The sequence below is a fragment of the Euphorbia lathyris genome, chromosome 5, assembly GCF_963576675.1.
Source record: "Euphorbia lathyris chromosome 5, ddEupLath1.1, whole genome shotgun sequence".
Taxonomy (NCBI): Eukaryota; Viridiplantae; Streptophyta; class Magnoliopsida; order Malpighiales; family Euphorbiaceae; genus Euphorbia; species Euphorbia lathyris.
In genome coordinates, this window is record NC_088914.1 from 44,320,177 (window position 1) to 44,341,487 (window position 21,311).

The 21,311-nt window shown below is 37.2% G+C and overlaps 1 long non-coding RNA gene across 1 annotated transcript; it reads left to right on the top strand.

Annotated features, from left to right (window-relative positions):
- The first annotated feature begins 2,411 nt into the window (after window positions 1-2,411).
- LOC136230382 (uncharacterized) lies at window positions 2,412-4,180 on the top strand. The gene is made up of 3 exons (XR_010689361.1): window positions 2,412-2,659; window positions 3,351-3,418; window positions 3,500-4,180. It is a non-coding gene; the product is annotated as an uncharacterized lncRNA (long non-coding RNA).
- Window positions 4,181-21,311: the final 17,131 nt, after the last annotated feature.

Here is a 21,311-nt window from a genome sequence, read left to right on the forward strand (position 1 = left end):
GATGTGAATTTGAGTAGGAAAACGAATCGGATTTGTGTTTGGTCGGAAAATAGCAAATTATACCGAAACAGGGACCGAGAGGGACGATTTTAGTAGCTAAAATCGGACAAAGGGGGCTGTTGTAAATTGATGTTTAAATTGATGAAGAAAAGCTTGAGATTATAGCGATTGTAGCTAAAAGTGATGATAAGAATAAAGGATTTAATGATTGGAATTGGCTCGGAAGCTTGAGAATTGCGTTTAGTGATGAATATGGACCGAATTGGCACCGAATTTGGCTAGAAGGATATGAATAGGCTGAATATATTTGAGAATTGTATTGATATGTGTTGTATTTGATTGATTATTTGTTGTTGATTTTTGTTTTTGTATTGATTGGTTGGGGGGTCTTCAATGAAGATGAAGAAAGGTTATTTATAGGAGAGATTTGCACCCACTAAGTACACACTTACCCACTACTCATGCCATGATTCCACTTTGAACAAAATGGAGTAGTGCTTCCTTGTTTTTAGGCCTCAACTTGGCTTGTGTAGTTTGACCCGAAATTGTATTGTGTTTCTGAAGCTGACTTCGTAAAATTTCCGCTCTCTCTATGTTCGTCCTATGATGCTGCTGAAGATGGATCCAGAAAGCTGGGGACGTCTATTTTCTGGATCCGAGCTCACTTCTGAAGTTCTTGAACGTTTAGCTCCCCGAATAATTTAATCAAAAGTGGCTAGTGACCTATTTCGGATTTTCCTGCACTTAGAAGTTAGTTTAGTGGCATTTTCCACTTTGTCACCCACTAACCCACATTCTTCTCTTCTTTTGACTCTTTCTTTTTTATTTTTTATTTTATATTTCTTTTCATTTGTATTCTTTTATTTTTATTTTTATTTTCTTTATTCTTTTACACCAAAATAATAAAAATGACAAACTATATGTTATAATTATAACATATGGTTTGAATGTGAATAAATGTAAAAATTGGCAAACTTTAGGTTATAATTATAACCTATGGTAAAAACGTAAATAAATGTAAAAATTACATTTACCCCCAACAATTACCCCCATTCTCTTTTTTGTAATGGAATTACGTAATAAGAGAAAGTTTTTATTCACCCCCTAGCTTCTCCTAATTCTAACTCTCATCCAATAAAATTTGATTGAATAAATGTTATGAAATTAAAGGCCTATTTTTGAAAATAATAAATCCTAATTTGTCTAAAAGGAAACTAAAATTGACCCGAACTACCCTAAACTAATTCGTCCTGTTAAAGAATTGAAATTGGGCTTTTTGAACCTAATGAAAATTACAAAGGCTTGAAGCCCTTGTTTGGGAGGAGGTTAATGGGAGTAATGGAAGGTTAAGTATTAAGTTAACCTTGTTTGAGAGTTATTTTTTGAGAGTAAATGGAGGTTAATGAGGTTAAATCTTTACTTCCTCTAACCTCCAAATTGGGGGTTAATGGGAGTAACATAAATTTTTTTAAAATTTCTTGTCTTTGCAGAGTAAATTTAACCTTCCTTCCCCTCCATATTTAAACTCTCAAACGAGGTTAAACATTTAACCTCATTTACATCCTATAAACTCCCAAACAAGGTTAATTTTTAACTTTCCATTCCATCACTTTCCTTCCCTTTCCATTACCTCCTTTAACTCTCACCTCCATTTAGGGCTGTAATCGAGCCGAGCCGAGCCGAGCTTTGGCATGTTCAAGCTCGGCTCGCTACAAAATTAACGAGCTCGAGCTCGAGCCGAGCTTACTATAAAATTAACGAGCCGAGCCCAAGCCGAGCTTTGGCTTGCTCAACGAGCTTGAGCCGAGCTTCGAGCTTGTTTCGAGCCTAAAATCCTCTTTTGGACTTGGTTCATTAAGAAAATTATCTAACAATGAATTGTTTGTGAGTAAATTGTTAATTATATTTGTAAAGTTTGCTCGCAAATAACTCTTTAATTGTGTACATAAACAACCTCACAAGCAAAGTTCGTGAATAAATAAACAAGATGCTTACAAATAGTTCGTCTATTACTCATTTATTATGTTTGTGAACGAACTCATCTAATAGAAAATGAAATAATATCAAGTTTAGATATTTGTGAACTAACACAAAACTATATAGTTTTCTACAAAACTAAAATTTGTTAATAAATGTTCTAATCGAGCCTGCTCGCGAGCTTTCGAACCGAGCTTTGGTCTGCTCAAGCTTGGCTCGTTTATGAACCGAGCCAGTAAATCGTATTCACGAGCGGCTCGTTTACAAATCGAGTCGAGCTTTTATCGAGCCGATCACCGAGCTGCTCATGAGCGGCTCTGTTCATTTACAGTCCTACCTCCATTAACCTCCAAACTCCCAAACAAAGGCTAAAACCCAATCTTAACTAAACCCAAATTTAGAAAAAAACCTCAAATTTCCTTTTCCCCCTTTTTTTCTTTTTCGATTTCTTTCTCTCCTCTTCCCCCGCACTCTCGACGTTCCTCTTCTCCAGCGATCGGTCGACGTTCTCTTCCTTTCCCGGAGTTCGTTCTGCCATTGTCGCCGTTTCTGCTGCCTTCTTCTTCGATTTCTTCCTCTTCCGCGACATCGCCGCCTTCCACTTTCCTCACGCCGGAATTCGTTCTGCCATTGCCACCTTTGTTGCTGCCACTGTGAACAATGTCGGCCTCCTCCTCCACGGGTAAGTTCTCTTCCTTTCCAATTTTATCTCCTTCTTTGATTTTGCACAATTTTATATGATTTTACAGATTTGGGTATGCCTGAAGTTTGATTTGATTTTGTGTTTCTTGCCTAATTAAGACTTAGGGCATGCTTAAAATCATATTTGGTGAAGGTTAGAATTGAAATTGGTATGATTTGTTGTGATGGAGCTTGTAAATGGTGAACAATGGATATAAATTAGGTTTAGGAGAGGTGAAATTGATGTTCGAGGATTGGAATTTGAGGTTTTAGGTGAAATTAAGGAAGTTTTAGGCGAAGGAAAGGGTCAATTTGGTATTTGTCTTCTTGGTTTTTGAGTTTGCTGTAGAATTTTGCTTTGAGCATGTTGGCAGGCTAGAAGACAGCAGGTGTAAAAATGGCTTAATTGTTTAAATTAAGGCTAAGAAACCGAAATTAAGGCTAGGGAAATACCATGGATGCATGTAATTTTGATTTTCCCGTGCAATTTCAAGCTTGTTGGCTTATTTTTGAACCTGTGAATTGCTACCTTTGTGTTTTTCTTCTATTTACAACAAATCTTATTTTCTTTTTACACCGAACATCTTTTCTTGCCTTTAGGCAGATTCGGTTTACATTTTTTGCATTCTTTTTTTTAAAAGTAAGAAACGCGTACCTGAGATTTTGCCCTCCTTGTCTGAATAAATTTGCAGTTAATACTGACTATTCTCATCTCATTGAGCCTTCCTCCTACCTCGGACAGCGGGTATGCTTGAAGAAGGTAAAAAAATGCGCCTTTGAGTCAATTTTTCCTTGAATTTGCTTGAAAAATCAATTGAATTTCTCTTAATTTCTTCTCTAGACTTCCTATTTTGGCATAAGACCTGTGGCTCTTTCTGGCGAGCCTACAACTGACTTGATTTCAGGAGATGAACCTTTGCTTCTGGACAGCTCTTTGTTTCCTCTCGACTCCAAGAAGAGCACATATCCTGTCTTTCCTAGGGATACAGTTGAGTGGAAGAAGCTTATTGACAGGTTCAGGCCGAGCTATGAAACCATACAACTTTGATTCATATATCATAGTCGTATATATGGGTCTTCGTAAGCTGGCTCTAGACTCTTGGCCAAGAGTTGATGACATGTTTCTAGGGGAATGTTTATCTGATTGTTACAAGAAGACCCGCTTAGTAAGGGTAAAAACGCTTTTAAGGATATGAGAAAACTCTTCGAGTTCCGTACTTTTTCCATTCGGGCTACACATTTAGTGAAGGGTAACATCAGTTATAAATATGTGTGATGGGTGTAAGTCATGGATGAAAGGAAAATCGAGTGTCATTCCTTAGTAACTGTTCTTTATTTTCAAAATTTCCATCTCTTATAAAGGAGGATTGTGCATTCCTATTTCCCTTTCACGCTCTTCATATTCTCATCTACACTTTGATCCATAAATTTTCTTCCCCATTGGAATTTAAGAAAAATCTTTGATCTTCTCACCGATAAGTTTTTGGATTTCTGCACATTTTTGTTTTTGCTTCTTTGTGTGCTCTTCTTTCATTAGTTTCAAACAAATCTCTTAGATGGATCATTCTGAAGAAAATTCCTTTGTGATTCACAGGGAGAACTCTGATGAGTTTTTTTTATATAATCATGGGTCGTCGATGGAATACCATGATTCCTTTAATAAGGGCTATGGGGAAGACTTTGTTCCCAAGAGGAAATTGATGTTGGGAAGACTTTGCTCCCAAGACTTTGTTCCCAAGAATAATGTGTGTACCTTTGATCATAAGACGAGATTCCAAAGTTTCAGTACAACTTTGAAGGTTGTGAATTTTTCTTCCATAATGTCTTTTGCACATGTCTTGGGATTGTGTCTATCATATCCCTAGATGATGCGCTCCATTAACTTTACTAATGCTCCTTTTGATAACATGTCTTACTTTACTTCTAGTTCTTTCACAATATATTTAGAACATATATATAATGGGTTTACTTATCCCCTTCATAGTCCCATAGCCTCTATGTTGGACGAGAATCAATTGTCTCCTAGCCAAATTAATCCCTTGTCATGCATGGATTTGATATACTTGTACTAGTTGTGCGAGAGTTTGGGATGCTCCTTAAATCCTTGCACCTTCAATTACTTATATTATCTTGATAACTTGTGAAAAAGTCCTTGATCGGAACACTTCCCTGTGAGGCGCCGTTGGGATCGGTCGGGGACACTCCGATGCCTAAGTCAGTAATATTCTTGAGAGAATAAACTGTAATTACAAAAGTAGGGTTAGAATAATGTGTGTACCTTTGATCCTAAGAAGCTGGGGTATTTATATGCAATTCTGTAACAATCGCATTAATCCCCTTTATTGTCCTTGAATGTGGGTTTCGATGTTACTTTAGTTATACTCGATGGTTTCAGTATTAATGGAGTTGTTAGTATCATCAATGTTGGAGGTTTCTCCTTGATAACGATTTAGAGACCCCTGGATTAATCTTGCATTAATTATCATTGATTCCATATTAATCATGCATAAATCTCATTTTTATAAGGAATAATGGTTTGCCATTATTTCTATTAATTTCCCTTTATTACTCATTCTAGAATAATTTGGGTTGTTATCAGAAGCCCCCCCTAAAGGTATAAAAAGCTCTTTAGGGCTATCTAAAGCGTGTTTTATATTTAATGCTTTTCTATTTAAACATATTTCCCCTGGACTAGTAGGAATGAGACACGTCATTTAATTTTTCTAAGCACCAAATAAGCCAATGAAAGTGCTCGAGAGTGTAACTCAAAGAACTCTCCTTTCTCGACTTATCAAAATATACCAATCTTTTTGGCTTGAACTTGATGATTTCTTATTTTGTCAAGCTTCCTACGTACCCCATTAATTTTTTGGGAATCAAAGCCACGTAGTTCTACCGTCATTCTAGACATTCGCCACTTTAGCTTTGTTCCCCATTTTAAGCTTTATTCGCTTTTTTAGGGTTTTGGCACTCTAGGCACTTGCCTTTTTAGCCTTTAGTTATTTTCCAAAGTGTTTTTACTTTGTTTTTATGAAGGCGAGACTTCATTATCTTTGATGAAGACGAGGCTTCATTATCTTGGATGAAGACGAGACGTCATTGCTTTTTATGAAGAAGATTCACCAATTGTAGATTTATTTGGGCGTTCTTTGAGCCATTCGCCATTCGATAGGTTTTACTTTTTCCATTTGGGCATTCTCCTCGTGGGGCTGTTTTGTTCGCCATATTTTGCATTCGCCACATCGGGCTTCTTCTTAGGTGTTCTTTGCGCCATTCGCCATTTGATAGGCTTTACTTTTGCCATCTAGGCATTCGCCTCGTGGGGCTTTTTTGTTTGCCATATTTTGCATTCGCCACATCGGGCTTCTTATTAGGCGTGTTTGCCATATTTTGCATTCGCCTCGTGGGGCTTTTTCCTTCGTTCGCCATATTTTGCATTTTGTGAAGAGTTTCGTTGTTTCTTCTTTTATTGCATGTTGAACTTGAGAATATTTTTTAAGTGTTTAAACTTATTCCACCAAATCGCATGTTTGAACTTGAGAATATATTTTTTAAGTGTTTAAACTTATTCCACCGAATCACTTGTTTGATCTTTTTAGAAGATATTTTTAAGTGTTTAAACTTATTCCACCGAATCACATGTTTGATCTTTTGAGAAGATATTTTTAAGTGTTTAAACTTATTCATCGAACCCGGGGTAGGTGGCCAGCCGTCCCCCATTAAGCTTGCGATAAGCTTTTAAGGATTTCTTTCTTTGAGAAAGATGTATCCGCCCTTGATAGGATTTTTAATGACCACTTCTCAGGGAAGTGAATCTATCTGTAATGGGAGTTTTGATTGGATCCTCCCTTTGGGAGGGACTTTGTGTATGATTTCTTCACGGGGAAGAGAATCTTCCCTTTGGAATGACTTTGTGTAAGATTTCTTCACGGTGAAGAGAATCTGAATCCATGCCCCCCTTTTTTGGTAAGAAGACATTTATGTATGCTAGCATGCCAAAAATAGATGTCACACAAAAACTAATAATCAAGAGTAATTTATTTAATGAGCAAGAAATGGCTTGCCTTTATTACAACGGAGGATGACCTTTTTGTGAGCCTCATTAAAACCTTAGCCATTTGAAGGGACTTCGTGTAAGATTCCTTCACGAGGAAGAAAATCTGCCCTTTGAAGGGACTTTGTATTTTTAAGCTTTCAGAGAAGCTGTCCGTGGTGGGACTTTGTGTTCTCTTATGAAAAGAGTTTTGAGCTTCCAGGGAAGTTTCCCGCGATGGGACTTTTATGTAGGATCTTATGGATAAGACCCGCACTATATGGGATCATATATGGATATGATACACTTTCAATTCACCTTAGATTTTCTCCGAATTACTAGGGTAGGTGGCCAGCCATCCCTTAGAAGCTTATGATAAGCTTTATGGATTTCTTTTCACTGGGAAGAGAATCTGCCCTTGATGGGACTTCTACTTTGTTGTTTCCCCTCCTTATATATGGAGACATTTATGTTGTCTGTGAACTCTACAAACAAAATGATAAACACGTTTGATAACAAAGATTAGTTTATTTAATGGGGCAATGTCATTGCCTTTATTACAATGGATATCGGTCTTTATGAGAGCCTTGTTAAAACCCACCCTTGATGGGGGATCACTTTGTCCTATATTTGAGGTAAGTGGACCCACCCTAGATGGGGGATCACTTTGTCCTATTTTTGAGGTAGCTGATCCGCCTGTGGGATTTTTCATTCGCCAGCCATTGGGCCTATATCACCTCTTTGATTGCATCCGCCTTCTTTAGCTTTGCTATTTCTTCTTCTATAGAATTTGGAAAGAAATAGAACAAAACTAGGAAAATGAATATAAGAAATATGGCGAGAAAGAATAAATTATAAAATATAGGATACTATAACAGTTTAATGCACATATAAGAATACGTAAAAATACTGATTTTTAGGCCCATGGTTCCGTCTTTTCTGAGCAACTGCAGTTGCATCTTCCCACAATCTTAGCTTATGTGTCAATAATGACTTGCTTCATCTCCCATCCTTCAATCGCTATTGTTACTACCAATGCATCTACATGTGGAGGGATTATTGGATCTGTTTCTGCAAAAAGGGTGATTGAGGGATGTTTTATCCAAGGCAGATATTTTGACTTCTTTTTTCACGGGTGGCTGATACCCTGGTCCATGCTATGACATTAATGACACTTTTGGATGTCTTTCTAGGCTCTATCTTTTGCTTGTCGTTGTCTTGTTATTTGTTATTAGACAAATCTATCTTCTACTTTTCCAGCTCCCAACAAGCTTCTGTGTCATGGCCATTTCTTCTACAGAACCTGCAATTCGCCTTGGCGTACATGCTCCCCTCCTTTGGTTTCGGGATATGTAATGTCCTGTTTATACTGACCCTTCTTCTTTATATTGTGGCAAGTTGGGAGCTTTAAACCATTTGTCCGCCTCGTACCCCAGGATGCGTGTTGTGGATGGCGAATTCCTGTTACCAAGGTATGAACCTTCCTAGTATGATGATCCGCCTGTTCAACCTTTGGATTTTTCCTTTTTGGCCAATGACATAACCAATGAATTTTTTCTGAAGTGGCTCCGAATGTACACTTCTCTAGATTGAGCTTTATTTTTCATGCCAGTGTTTGGCACTGCTTGTAGTATTAGCGATTCCCCTGTACTTGTGGGTTGGTACTGAAAGAACTCCAGAAGTGGGGCATACCATGTACATTATTAAAAAATTGTGGTAAGGCATAAAAGCTATATTCAATTACTTTAAGGATCAATGACTTGATCCATGGAACCGACTTCATAGCGAAAGACTATTTGCATTGGCCTCGTTGGCAAATATCATGTATGATGCAATGTCTCCTTATGAAATTTTTAGTTCATCTTGGAATCTATTCAGTAATTCCTTCACGTTATTCCCTGACTCTAGAATGAACTTAGTCAAAGGATAAAAAGAAGTAAATATTATATGCCAAACAAATTCATAATAGAATTTTAATCGTGTTTGCTTTAATAATACCATATATAACGTTCATAACCATAAAGGTTACTATTGCACATAAATATCATAATGAATTTTTAATAATAAATAACCATAATGACAAAGGTTAAATACAATGCCTTTTGCATTTTAATGCATATTATCACCCAAGATAATAAATTATTTTAAATATCATAAACATTATAACCTTCAATATTGGGTAAGATATAGTTACTTTTTACTTGTAACTAATATTATGTTATCATGCATTAATGACATTCAGAGATCATTAAGACCTCGTTTGGATGAAATATAATTAAAGTAAGGGAACCGGTGATTTAATAATATAGTTATATATAAAATTAATCTTATATCCTTTCATTTGTATAAATAAAATAAAAGACAAAGGGTAATTTTGGAAGAAAAAGACATGTACCATGATTCTCCTTCAATTCAGGATGTAAGGAAAATTACCCAAAATTCACCCTCACATACCTTCAACTGCCATCATCCAAACAATCTTTAAAGAACACCCATGTATAGCGGGTAAATTACACCAATGGTACTTGAAATATACCTCAACTCACACTTTGGTATCTGGATTACATTTCGTCCCAAAAATATACCTTATCTATGGGTGGCTGGACAATTAAGTGCGTGTGACCGGGAAGTGACCGGTCAACGCTTCTTTGACCCATGTGACAATTATAAATGGGTCCCAAGCCACACAAAAAGACAAAAATACCCTTAAACTAATCCATCCCCAAAAAACACGCTTATAAATATAGCTTATTTTACTCTCTTTCTCTCTCTCTCTCCTTAAACTAATGGCTTTCTCTCACTAACTGTTCGTTGCTCTCTCTCTCGCTCGCTCTTTCTATCTCTCTATCTCCTTCGCCACAGAACACAAGATCAAGGAACCCTAATTTTTCTCAGACTATTAAACATGGCGGCCTCGTATAGCACTGGAAGTATGATTTGCCACTGCGGAACACAAGCCCCTTGTACAACTTCCTGGAGTAATACGAATCCTGGTAGGAGGTATTTCAATTGTAGAAATTTCGGGGTAAGTGTATAGCTACATATTTTGAACCATTTTGATTTTGAACTATTTAGAACTTTGATTTTGATTTTGAACTATTTTTAAGAAACCGAACGCCTGTAATTTCTTTGAGTGGCGTGACCCTCCAATGAACGAGAGAGAAAAATCAATTATACTCGGGCTTCTGAGAAAGCTGGATCGAATTGAGAGAGAGTGTGAAATATTGAAAGCTCAGATGGTACGTGACAGGGAAATGGGGCGAGAAAGAGAAGGTGAATTGCAGGACATGTTGGTGAATGAAAGAACAAGGGTTAATGAGAGAAGATGCAACTGGGTTTTCAAGTATATTGTTTGCTTTGGGTTGTTTTTATGGTTTGTGTATGTGTTGGCTTAATTTTCGTGTATTTGGTAGTGACAAAGGATAGTTTATTATGTCTGATGTTAGGTATGTAGTTAATTTTATGTTATGGATGTATTTGGATTTGGTTAATTGCAAGAAATGAAGATCTGATTTATGCAAATTGTGTACCTAGAGTTGGTTAATTTAAGTAATTTGAGTTTTGCATTTGGTTAAGTTAAGGAAAATTATGGAAAATTGAACACATTTACACCACAATTCAGGGCACAAACTTGCAAAACAAGTGTTCAAAATTGAACAAGACAACACAGGGCACATATAACCAACAAATTGCCCATAAATATAACAAAATAGGTGACAATAAAATCTGCTTGAACTATAACCAGCAAAAACCAAACCATAATCTGCATATATCAAGTGTATTGTACAGATTAGCAAAATCTTCAAAAAAGGGACCAAAATATGCATGTTTGTGCAATCTACAAATTCACAAAAGAGAGCACAGATTCACAGACATTCCAAAAAACCAGCCTACAAAACGTGCATATTCCACATGGGAAGTCCCCAGAAAACAAAAACAAACACATGTAAATTCATCTCCATGGTTGGCTCTGACTTGTTGCAGCACTCCTAGTATAAGGTCTTCTATTTACAGTTGATGCAGAACTCCTAGTCTGAGGCCTGCTGGGTGCATTCTGTCTTGGTGCAACAAATGGTGTAGAACTACTAGCTTGACTAGGATGGTCTGATCGCGCGGCAACGTTCATGGGTGCATTCTGTGTTTGTGCACCAGATTGGCTTGAACCCTGTATGCATACAGCATGTTACATTTTGCATATCCAATTAAAGCCATCATCCAACATAAGTTATTAGTGTAAGAATAACTTACATCCATCATCCAACGCACGGTTTGGGGGGGGGGAGTAGGTGGTCTAGATGCATTTGTGGTTGTAGTTTGAGTAGTTTCTGTTTGTGCAGTCCTCTGCCTCTTTGACTACATATGTAATAAAACGTCATAAGCAATTGTTAGAACGCAAAAAAACTGAAGCAATACAAGTGAAATAACATACCTGTGGAGCAGATGCAGCCTTACACGTCCTCCTATTATGAGAAGTACTCCCACATTTGCCACAACTCATGGTAATTAGGCCTCTACGACTTAACTTTCCCCTAGCTTTAGCCACTTCCAATTCTTCAGGATCTTTTCTTCTCGCTTTCTTTCTTCTCCCTCTTTTTGTTTTAACTGGGGATGGAGGCACAATAGGAACAAGTTCCTCAACTTCAGGCCATTGATCCATACCATTTGTAGGCTCAATAAAATGGCTATAAACCTTCAGATATGTATCCACAGAATATCAATCAGCAAGATAATCTTCAGCACACTGATTTTGCCCAATAATGGCTGAAATTGCATGACAGCATGGGATACCAGTCAATTGCCACCTTCTATATGTACATTCATTAACTTCCAAGTTGACAACATATTGATCCCCTAAACCTTTAACCTGTACCCTTGGACCCCCAGAAAAGACAGCATCAAAATGTTTGGCAAAATCTTTGTTTACCTCAAGCTTCTTGAGTATTTTAGGACACCATTTCTTCTTATACATCTTCATTTTATCTGATTTTGCTTTCAGCCTTCTCATCAGCCTTAACTTGATCATTTCATACATTGTAATGAGCCCTTTGTCCCTTGCATCCAATATGTACTTGTTAAAACATTCACATAGATTGTTCAACAACATGTCACATTGACTTCTGTCACTGAAACAAGCCCTTGCCCAATGCTCACTAGGTCTTTGTCTCAACCACTCTCTAGCTTCAGGGGATCTTTCTTCAATTCTGTTAAGCCATTCTTGTAATTTTGCCATATACGGAGCTCTTGCTGCATTCCACAACAGATCCTTCAATTCTTTCCCTTTAAACTTGGTTCTGAAGTTCGTGTACATGTGTCTCACACATAGTCGATGTTCAGCCTCAGGGAAGAGCAATTCGACAGATCCTTGCATCATTAACTCCTTCAACTAAATCTTCATCGTCATCCTCCATCACATAATCTGGATCTACAAAGTCCTCTTCATTATCCTCATTGGTAGGAGCTGCATTAACATCCCTTGAATTCACATCCCTTGCACTAACATCATTTTCATTAATACTTGCATCATTAATATCCCCTTCGTAGGGGTTGTCATTGAATTCAACTCCAGCAACATTAGCAGTTTCACAAAATGCATGAAACTTGTGCACACCAGCCCCAATTCCATCCTGACCCCCAACACCCACAACATCTTCACCTCCATCCCCAACCACAGCTTCACCTCCAGACCCCATAACATCTTCACCTCCAGCCCCAACCACATCTTCACCTCCAGACCCCATAACATCTTCACCTCCAGCCCCAACCACATCTTCACATCCAGCCCCCACAGCATCTTCACCTCCAGCCCCCACCACATCTTCACCTCCAGGCCCCATAACATCTTCACCTCCAGCACCAATTCCATCCTGACCTCCAGCCCCCACCACATCTTCACCTCCAGCCCCCACAACATCGTCACCTCCAGCAACACCAACACCCTCAACCTCAGCCTGAACTCCAGCCTCAAACTTAAACTTGCCCTTTGCCTTCGTCTTCTTGAACTCTACAAGTTCGTTCCCTTCCCCAATCTCTTCTATCACTACACAACTTCTGCCAACATCCAATGCTTCTTCTACATCTTCCATTGTCAGTGTCTTCACATATACATCAATTTCTGCACATTCAACTCCAGCCAATGCCATATGGTAGACATCCACGTCACTTCCCAAGGGCTTCAAGTACTCATCAGTGAATGGATCCGTATAACACTTCCAGAAATACCGGAGAGTTCCTTCACATCCCAAGCTCATCAATTTCGCATCTATTGCCACCAGGGACAGCCTATCCCAATGGCAATCTGGCCATATGAAGATGTCTTCATCCACATATTCATATCCCTTCAGCCTTCCATTATAATGGAGCATTATATCAAAGTAGCCGTGTTCTGGGTCTACAACCAAAATAACCAAAATAAAGCTCACATAAATCAAATAACCAAAATAATAGAGCTCCATGAATCAAAACGAACAAAACAGAGCATCCATAAATAATAACCAAAATAACAGAGCATCGATAACCAAAAACAGAGCATACAATAACCAACTTAACAGAGCATCGATAACCAAAAAACAGAGCATACCATAACCAAAATAACTATAACCATACAAAAAACCAAAAACAAAGCTTGAAGCCATAATAAATAATCACAATAACAGAGCATACAAAAACCAAAAACAAAGCTTGATGTCATACATAATAACCATAAAAACAAGGCTCCCATGAATGAAAACCACAAAAACAGAGCATCAATGAACAATAACAAAAAAATAAGAGCCCCCTTGTCAAAATACCCAACAAAACGAAGACTTTCAAGCCATACAGTACGATAAAACTGTTTACTTACATGGGAAGTCCATATTTTCTTCAACCTTCACGATATATATGATTCTGCATTTTATATCACGAAACGAATGAAAATCGCAACATGAGCGAACAAACAATACAGCAAAAATGAATAGCTGGAAAAATACAACCGATGAATGCAAATCGACCAAATAAACAGAAGAAAAGCAAGTTAGGTCAGAAACTAAACTAAAATCGCAACTCGATCAGACATGCATACCTATATCAATACGATCTTCCAGACGTGTGTTCCTTCGTCATGCGCTTCAGACCGCCTCTTCAATGGCTTATTTATGCTATTCAGTACAAATTTTCATTAGGTTCCATGGTGTTTGCGTTGGCCATGTCAAATGGGTTTCAAATGGAAAAGAGAAAGAGATGAAATGGAGTTCGAATGGAAGAGAGAAAGAGATGACTTGAATGACGTTTCGAGTGTACGGGGAGAGAGAATGTACTCGAAATATGTGGGCAATTATGGAGGGAAATAAATAGGGGTGTTTTTGTCTTTCTATATTCAACAAGTTAAGTGGGTCCCACTCTTTTTAAGTTAGTAATTGTCAAACAGACGTTGACCAGCGAAAACTGGCTAAACGCACTTAATTGTCCAGTCACCCATAAATAGGGTATATTTTTGAGACGAAATGTAATCCAGGTACCAAAGTGTGAGTTGAGGTATATTTCAGGTACCATTGGTGTAATTTACTCCATGTATAGCCTAAGAACTTTGTATAAATTAATGTTCTCATTCGAAACTGACACTTGCACTCTTTTGTAGTTAGCTCAAGACATGAAAGTTTTGTTTATCCAATTTGATAATCCATCATCCCCTAATGGCCCTAATGGTTACGGACGATCACGGGATAATCACAAATAGACTCAATATTTTCAAGTCTTTTTTTTTAAAATTGCGCACAATGCGCTTACATTAAAGAAGAAAGAAAAATACCCACCCCACCCGGATGTGATTCGAACCCATGACCTCCCTAGTCATAGGTAAGCTCCCAATATTTTCAAGTCTCTTATGTTGGTAAAAGAAATTCTAACAATGTCAAATAAACAGTTTCTGTATGAATAGACACATCTCTGTAAAAAAAAAGATGAAATAACTGTTTGACAAAACAATAATTAAAAATATGAATTTCTAATATTTTAAATTAAAAATACTATATATGAGAAAAGCCATATATAGATGATGGTGAACTGTACAAGAAAAAACCAAATATGATTTTCTTTGTAATTTCTTCTAATAATTATATGCATGTTCATCCAAAAGACTGATCAGACCTAAATCATCTGTAATTATACGAGCCTTTTTATGATATTTTAATATCAAATGACAAAATCACATTGAATGGATGAGATTTTTTTTATAAAATCCCAAGATTTTGGGTCTTATACATGCATTTTGTACCAATTCAATGATAATAGCCTATTATACCTGTCATGCATAAAAATATGAGTCATATTAAGCATGCAAGATTTAATGAAAGATCTATCTCTATGACTTCATCTTTCACAGTTTATTAGATTTATCTAATAACATATATGATATTCATAACATTTCATAAGGGTAAGGAATTTCAAATTTCTTTAATTAAAAATGGAACAAGAAAGGGGAAGAAACTTATATTGATTATCATAAAATTCCAGATTTATTGTAGAAAACTCTTTCCCACCAATATATAGATAACCTTATCTTTGGATAGATTTGTTTGTACTGATTAAGCCAAGGTTTGAGATTTAACTCCATTGTTTTGTTCTTTGTGAAACTCGATACAATCAAGATTTTGTGATCTTCTGCTTGTTAGAGATCCCTTCAGTAGATGGTGTTTGACTGCTGATATAGAGGTTCCTCCAATGGGAGGGTTGAGCCTTTCTGAAGACATTTTATGCTCGTCGTGTAAATTCTATTAATCTTAGAATTCCACGCTCACCGCACCAATTGATAACTTGTGAAAAAATCCTTGATCGGAGCCTTTCCCTGTGAGGCGCCGTTGGGATCGGCCGAGGACACTCCGATGCCTAAGTCAGTAATATTCTTGAGAGAATAAACTGTAATCACAAAAGTAAGGTTAGAATAATGTGTGTACCTTTGATCCCAGGAAGCTGGGGTATTTATATGCAATTATGTAACAATCACATTAATCCCCTTTATTGTCCTTGAATATAGGTTTCGGTCTTACTTTAGTTATACTCGATGGTTTCAGTATTAATGGAGTTGTTAGTATCATCAATGTCGGAGGTTTCTCCTTGATAACGGTTTAGAGACCCCTGGATTAATCCTGCATTAATTATTGTTAATTCCATATTAATCATGCATAAATCCCATTTTTATAAGGAATAATAGTTTGCCATTATTTCTATTAATTTCCCTTTATTCCTCATTCTAGAATAATTTGGGTTGTTATCATATCCTTTTCTTTATTACCACAATCAACATACTGCCTTATTTCATATTTCCTACTATCGTCTTTGTTAGGGATTATATCAAGTTAATCAACTGTAGCGTAGAGGAATTGCGGTTTAAAATTTATTTATAATTCCTTATTGTTTGATCTTTTTCCATTAACCATTGACTGAAATAAAATCGTTTTGATCTGTTAAAGGATATAAACATACACAGTCTATCTCTTTTAAAGATAGTTGAAGAATCCCCAAGGTAGTCAATCTCTGTAGTCAGGTGCACGAACAACTATCGAGCTAGAACCGGTGCAAGCCAAAGAATGGAATAAAAAAAGAAACAAAACGGGAGAGATTGTGTACTTTGCAAAAAAAATCCTTTTTTCAAAAAGGTGGTGGCCGAATAAATAATAGTGGTGGTAAGGTTAGATTTAGGTTATATATATATATATTCCTAATAGTATTAGAGCTCATTAGTTTATTACAAATCCAATCATACTCCTAATCTAATTATATAAATAAGTACCAATAGTATTTATACTATGCAATTAATTACATTTAATTATTCCAATAAAATAAATTATACTAATTAATAAATTGACATATTAATTTAATTAATTACTTACGGAATGTAATTCCATTAATTAATGAATTCTGGACAGGCTTCTTACTAATTCGGATAGGCACAGAAGGCACTTGGCTGATTCTGGAGCTTGCAGTAGATGCAGAGGCCATGTTGAGATTTTGTGCCATGCTCTTAGAGATTGCTCTAATAGTAAAGAGGTTTGGAGGAAAATTCTCCCACACCATATTTTCTCTTCCTTCATGGCACATTCTGAGGTCGACTGGTTCTCTGATGGTGTTAGAGGAAAGTTGCTTCCATACATGGAGCATGGTGACATTTTCTTTGCTATTATCTGTCACCAAGTTTGGAAATGGAGAAACGAGGAGATTTTTGGAGATAAAACTGTTTTTATGACAAACTTAGCTGATTTCTTCTCGAAAAAACTTTTCTCTATTATCGATAGTTTCAAAGGAGAGTCCCTTGCCAGAGCCTCTCAGTGTTGTGATGTCCATCTCGTGGGATGGAGCAGGCCAAGAGAGGGGGTTGTGAAGCTGAATACTGATGGTTCCTGCCTCAGTAACGGTAAGATTGCGGCTGGAGGTGTGCTTAGAGATGCAGGGGGCGCCTGGCTTTCTGGGTTCTCCCAGAATTTAGGGTTGGGTTCTTCCTTTTCTGCGAAGCTCTGGGCTATTCTTACTGGAATCAATCTTGCTAAAAGGCTGGGTGTTAAGAGGCTCTCTGTGGAGTCTGATAATTTGGAAGCAATCAAAATGATTTTTGAGAATCATTCTATGGGTCTTAACAGTCGCAACCTCATCAAAGCTATTATAAGGATTTGCTCCTCCTTTGAGTTCGTAGAGTTCAGACACATTTTTAGAGAGCAGAATCGTGTTGCTGATCGCTTGGCGGCGGCGGGCCATGAAGGGACGTTAGGCGTTACTACCCTTCCTGTTTCCCCTAGTTTCATCTCTCATCTTCTCTTAGAAGATAGGATTGGGGTTAGCTTCCCTAGGCTAATTCCTGGGTAGTTTGTTGTTGTTCATTTTTCTTTTCCTTTTCTACCAAAAAAAAAATAAATTCTGCAAACTAATTAATCCATTAAATAATCAACTCCTAATTCTATTAATTGATTACCTTAATACAAAGTAACAATTAACCAATTAATTAACCACTAATTAATTACCTTGATATTTTGCTGTCAATCAATCAATTAATTTCATCTCTCCAATGTACCATTCTATAAGTTCCAACTCAGATTTTCTATATGCACGATTCTATGAGTCTTTCCTTAGTTAGCAGTGGGCTCACGGTCTATAAATAGTAAGTGGGTTCTAGCAAACCATTACTGCCAACTCCTCTTGACCACCTAACACTAAAAAAAGATCCTTGGTACGGTTAAGGTACTTCAGGATTTCCTTGGATGACTTCTAGTGCTCCTCATTGGGATTTGACTGGTACCGGCTAGTCTGCTTAGTGCAAATGCAATATCTGGCCTTGTACACAGCATAGAGTACATGATAGATCCAATAACTGATGCATATGGGACCTTTTCCATGTTCTCCCTATCCTACTTTGTTTGAGGATAATCTTTCTTACTAAGTTTCAACCCATGGTGCATAGGCACCAATCCTTTCTTAGCCTTGTCCATGTTGAACCTTTTAAGAACCTTCTCTATGTACGTTGCCTGACTCAAGCTTAGAAGCTAGTTGGATTTATCTTTGTAGATCCTGATCCCTAAGATCGTTTCAGCTTCTCCTAAGTCTTTCATTGCGAAGCATTTACTCAACCACTGGTTTACACCTTGCAGTGTTGGTATATCGCCTCCAATGAGTAGTATGTCATCGATATACAATATTAGGAAAATGAATATGCTCCCACTAAATTTCATATACACACAGTGTTCATCAGGATTCTGCACGAAACCATATTCGGTTATGGCTTCATTGAATCTCTTATTGCAAGACCTAGATGCTTGCTTTGATCCATAAATGGATCTTTGAAGCTTGCAATACTCAGTTAGGATAGATCGGATTGATAAAACCCTTTAGCTGTGTCATGTAGACATCATTGGGTAACTTTCTGTTCAGGAAAGCGATTTTAACATCCATCTGCCATATCTCATAGTTATACCATGCACCTATGGCTAGTACTATCCTGATGGATTTGAACATAACAACTGGTGAAAAGGTTTCATCATAGTCAATTCCTTGGATTTGTCTATAACCTTTTGCCACCAGTCGCCCCTTGAAGGTATTATGAGCCTTTAACTTGAAACACCACCTAGAGCCAATCGTTTTAACACTCGGAGGTGGATCCACTAAGTTCCTGTAGGAAAATAGACAAGCCTAGACACATTGGAATAATAAAATTTTATCTATTTTATCTATTTCCCTTTTCCAAGATCTGTTAATTATTATTTCATATAAAGAGGGATAGAATGAAATACCTTGTCTGTCGAACTATCTACAGTTGCAAACGAAATGCCCACAACTCTTAGATTTAATCCGTGAGCCACGAACAATTGATTAACACAGAAAAGAATAATTGTTAGTAATCAACCTTAATAATAGCAATCACATTGACTTCCTCTAAAGGAATCGACATGAGATCAAAGAGAGAGTAAGAAAGATAGTAATTAAGCCGGGATGATTTCGGAACGGTTCCTCTAGCCACCTTTTTTGTGTTGACCGAAATTTGCAAGGGAAATGGTCTATTTATAGACTTCTCAAACCCTAACCCTAGTTGTATTAGTTAATTAATTAATCAGAATCCTATTCAGAATAGAATTTCTAATTAGATAATTAAATAAATACTTATTATTATCTAAATAATAACTAATTATATTTAGACAATAATACTAATCTAATTAGTTATTTAATTTATGTTAGGGATAATTAATTAGAGTTATAATCACATTAAAACCTCTAATTAATATTATCAGATAATCTTTTAATTTAATTCATAACTATAATCTAATTATAATTATTAATCAAATTCATTATCCCTAATTAAACACTAAATTTCGGCCCATATATACACAGTCCCACTAAATTACTCTTCCGTCCTCTGGTTCCAAGTCCCATGTGCGATCCATTAGGTCCTTATTGCTACTAACCGTATATAGCCTTTGAAATTTAATTCATCCTGATTAATTTCAACATGTATATAACGAAATATCGTCGCGAGCTGTTACTAGCAGAACCTATGGTATTCCCCCGGTGCAAATAAGAAGTCAGGTTGAAAATTGACGTTAACCTTTCCGCATTAGGTGTAGTATAATACGATCCTTCATCAACTATATCTTTTTGGTCAATTCCTTATAACCATGGAATGTGTCAAGGTTACATATAATGAAGAGTCTGTTTTTACTTGTACAAGTTGAATTTACTCTGAAAGATAAGTTAAGTGAAATTTCTGTTTCTACTCTTAACTGTATCACCTTGCAAGGATTTCAGCCAATTCACCACAAGCGGCCATATGGATATATCTCCCATTTATCAGGAGTGACGAATGCTCAATCTAACATTAACTATTCTGCAATTACTTTATGTGATACCCAACCCTGCTCTCACACACCCCAGGGCCTCCCCTGTAGTGGATCGTGCTCACACAGAATCAAAGTATCACACTCCATAATCCAGAATCACTAATTAATGAATGTTTGAGTCCGAGGATTAGTTATACCTACTAATACCAATGAGATGAACAGTTGACACTTAGATAAATCAATCCATACTGTTATCTCAAGTCGGGTCCCAATCCTAATGAACTCCTTCATCGGATCCATGTAACTGTCTAGATATCTCTATATCTAAAGCTTGTGAGATCAGCTCTCTATCTCGAAAGAAAACACTGTTACATGCAAGTCTCAACAGTAATATGCCAACCCGTATAACACATTACTTGACTTGGGTTGATTTTAAGTTTAGTGGTCTATTATAAAGTATAGTCTCACTTCATGCTTCTATGAACATTTTATAACTGCTTAAATAAACTTAGGATTACTTTCTTTATGAAAGATTAATGCCTTTTATATATAGTTTTAGTTATACTATATCTTATTATAACAAATGACTAAATAAACAATTTATTCATTAATAGTTATATCCTAAAACAATTGTCAATATCACATAAACCCCAACAGTTCCACACCTGGTTTACACGCATACACCGCATTTCAGCCTCCATAGCTTCACTCCATTGATCTGATTACGGGCTTTCAATAGCCTCTTGATAATCTTGGGCTCATCTTGGTCATCGACTATTATATCCCCATCATCAGTCACGATGAAGCCATATCCCTCAGGCTGATAACATGTCCTATCAGACCTTCTAGGTTCCTATGTAACTGGTTTAGCCTCCTTAATTTCTTGAGGACCTAAATCAGTTACTAGAGCATCCTTAGCATCTGATGTAGGATTCCATGAGTCTTGAATCTCAGCGAGATCATTATTGCTCCCACTATCTACCTTGGAAAGGAATTCCTTTTCTAAAAAGACTGTTGTTAGACGAGGTGCCGCGGCCTAATCTCCCGGGCGGACCGGGGGGTGGACAACCTCATGGCGACGTAAGCGGTGATTGGCGCCGAAAGCAACCAATCGTGGAATCAAGCTGCTCGGCAGGACCGGAGCTCGGAGATAAAGAAGAGTCGCCACCCACGAATGGGAAAATGAACACCGATCCCTTGCGGGAGACCGGTGTGGGTTCGGGAAACTTAGGTATGAGCCGAGAAGGCTAGCTCCTTTCCGAAGAAAGGCTACTAGGCACCCCGACATCGCCCGGTTGTGAACCACCGGCCTCCTACTCAGCATGTTA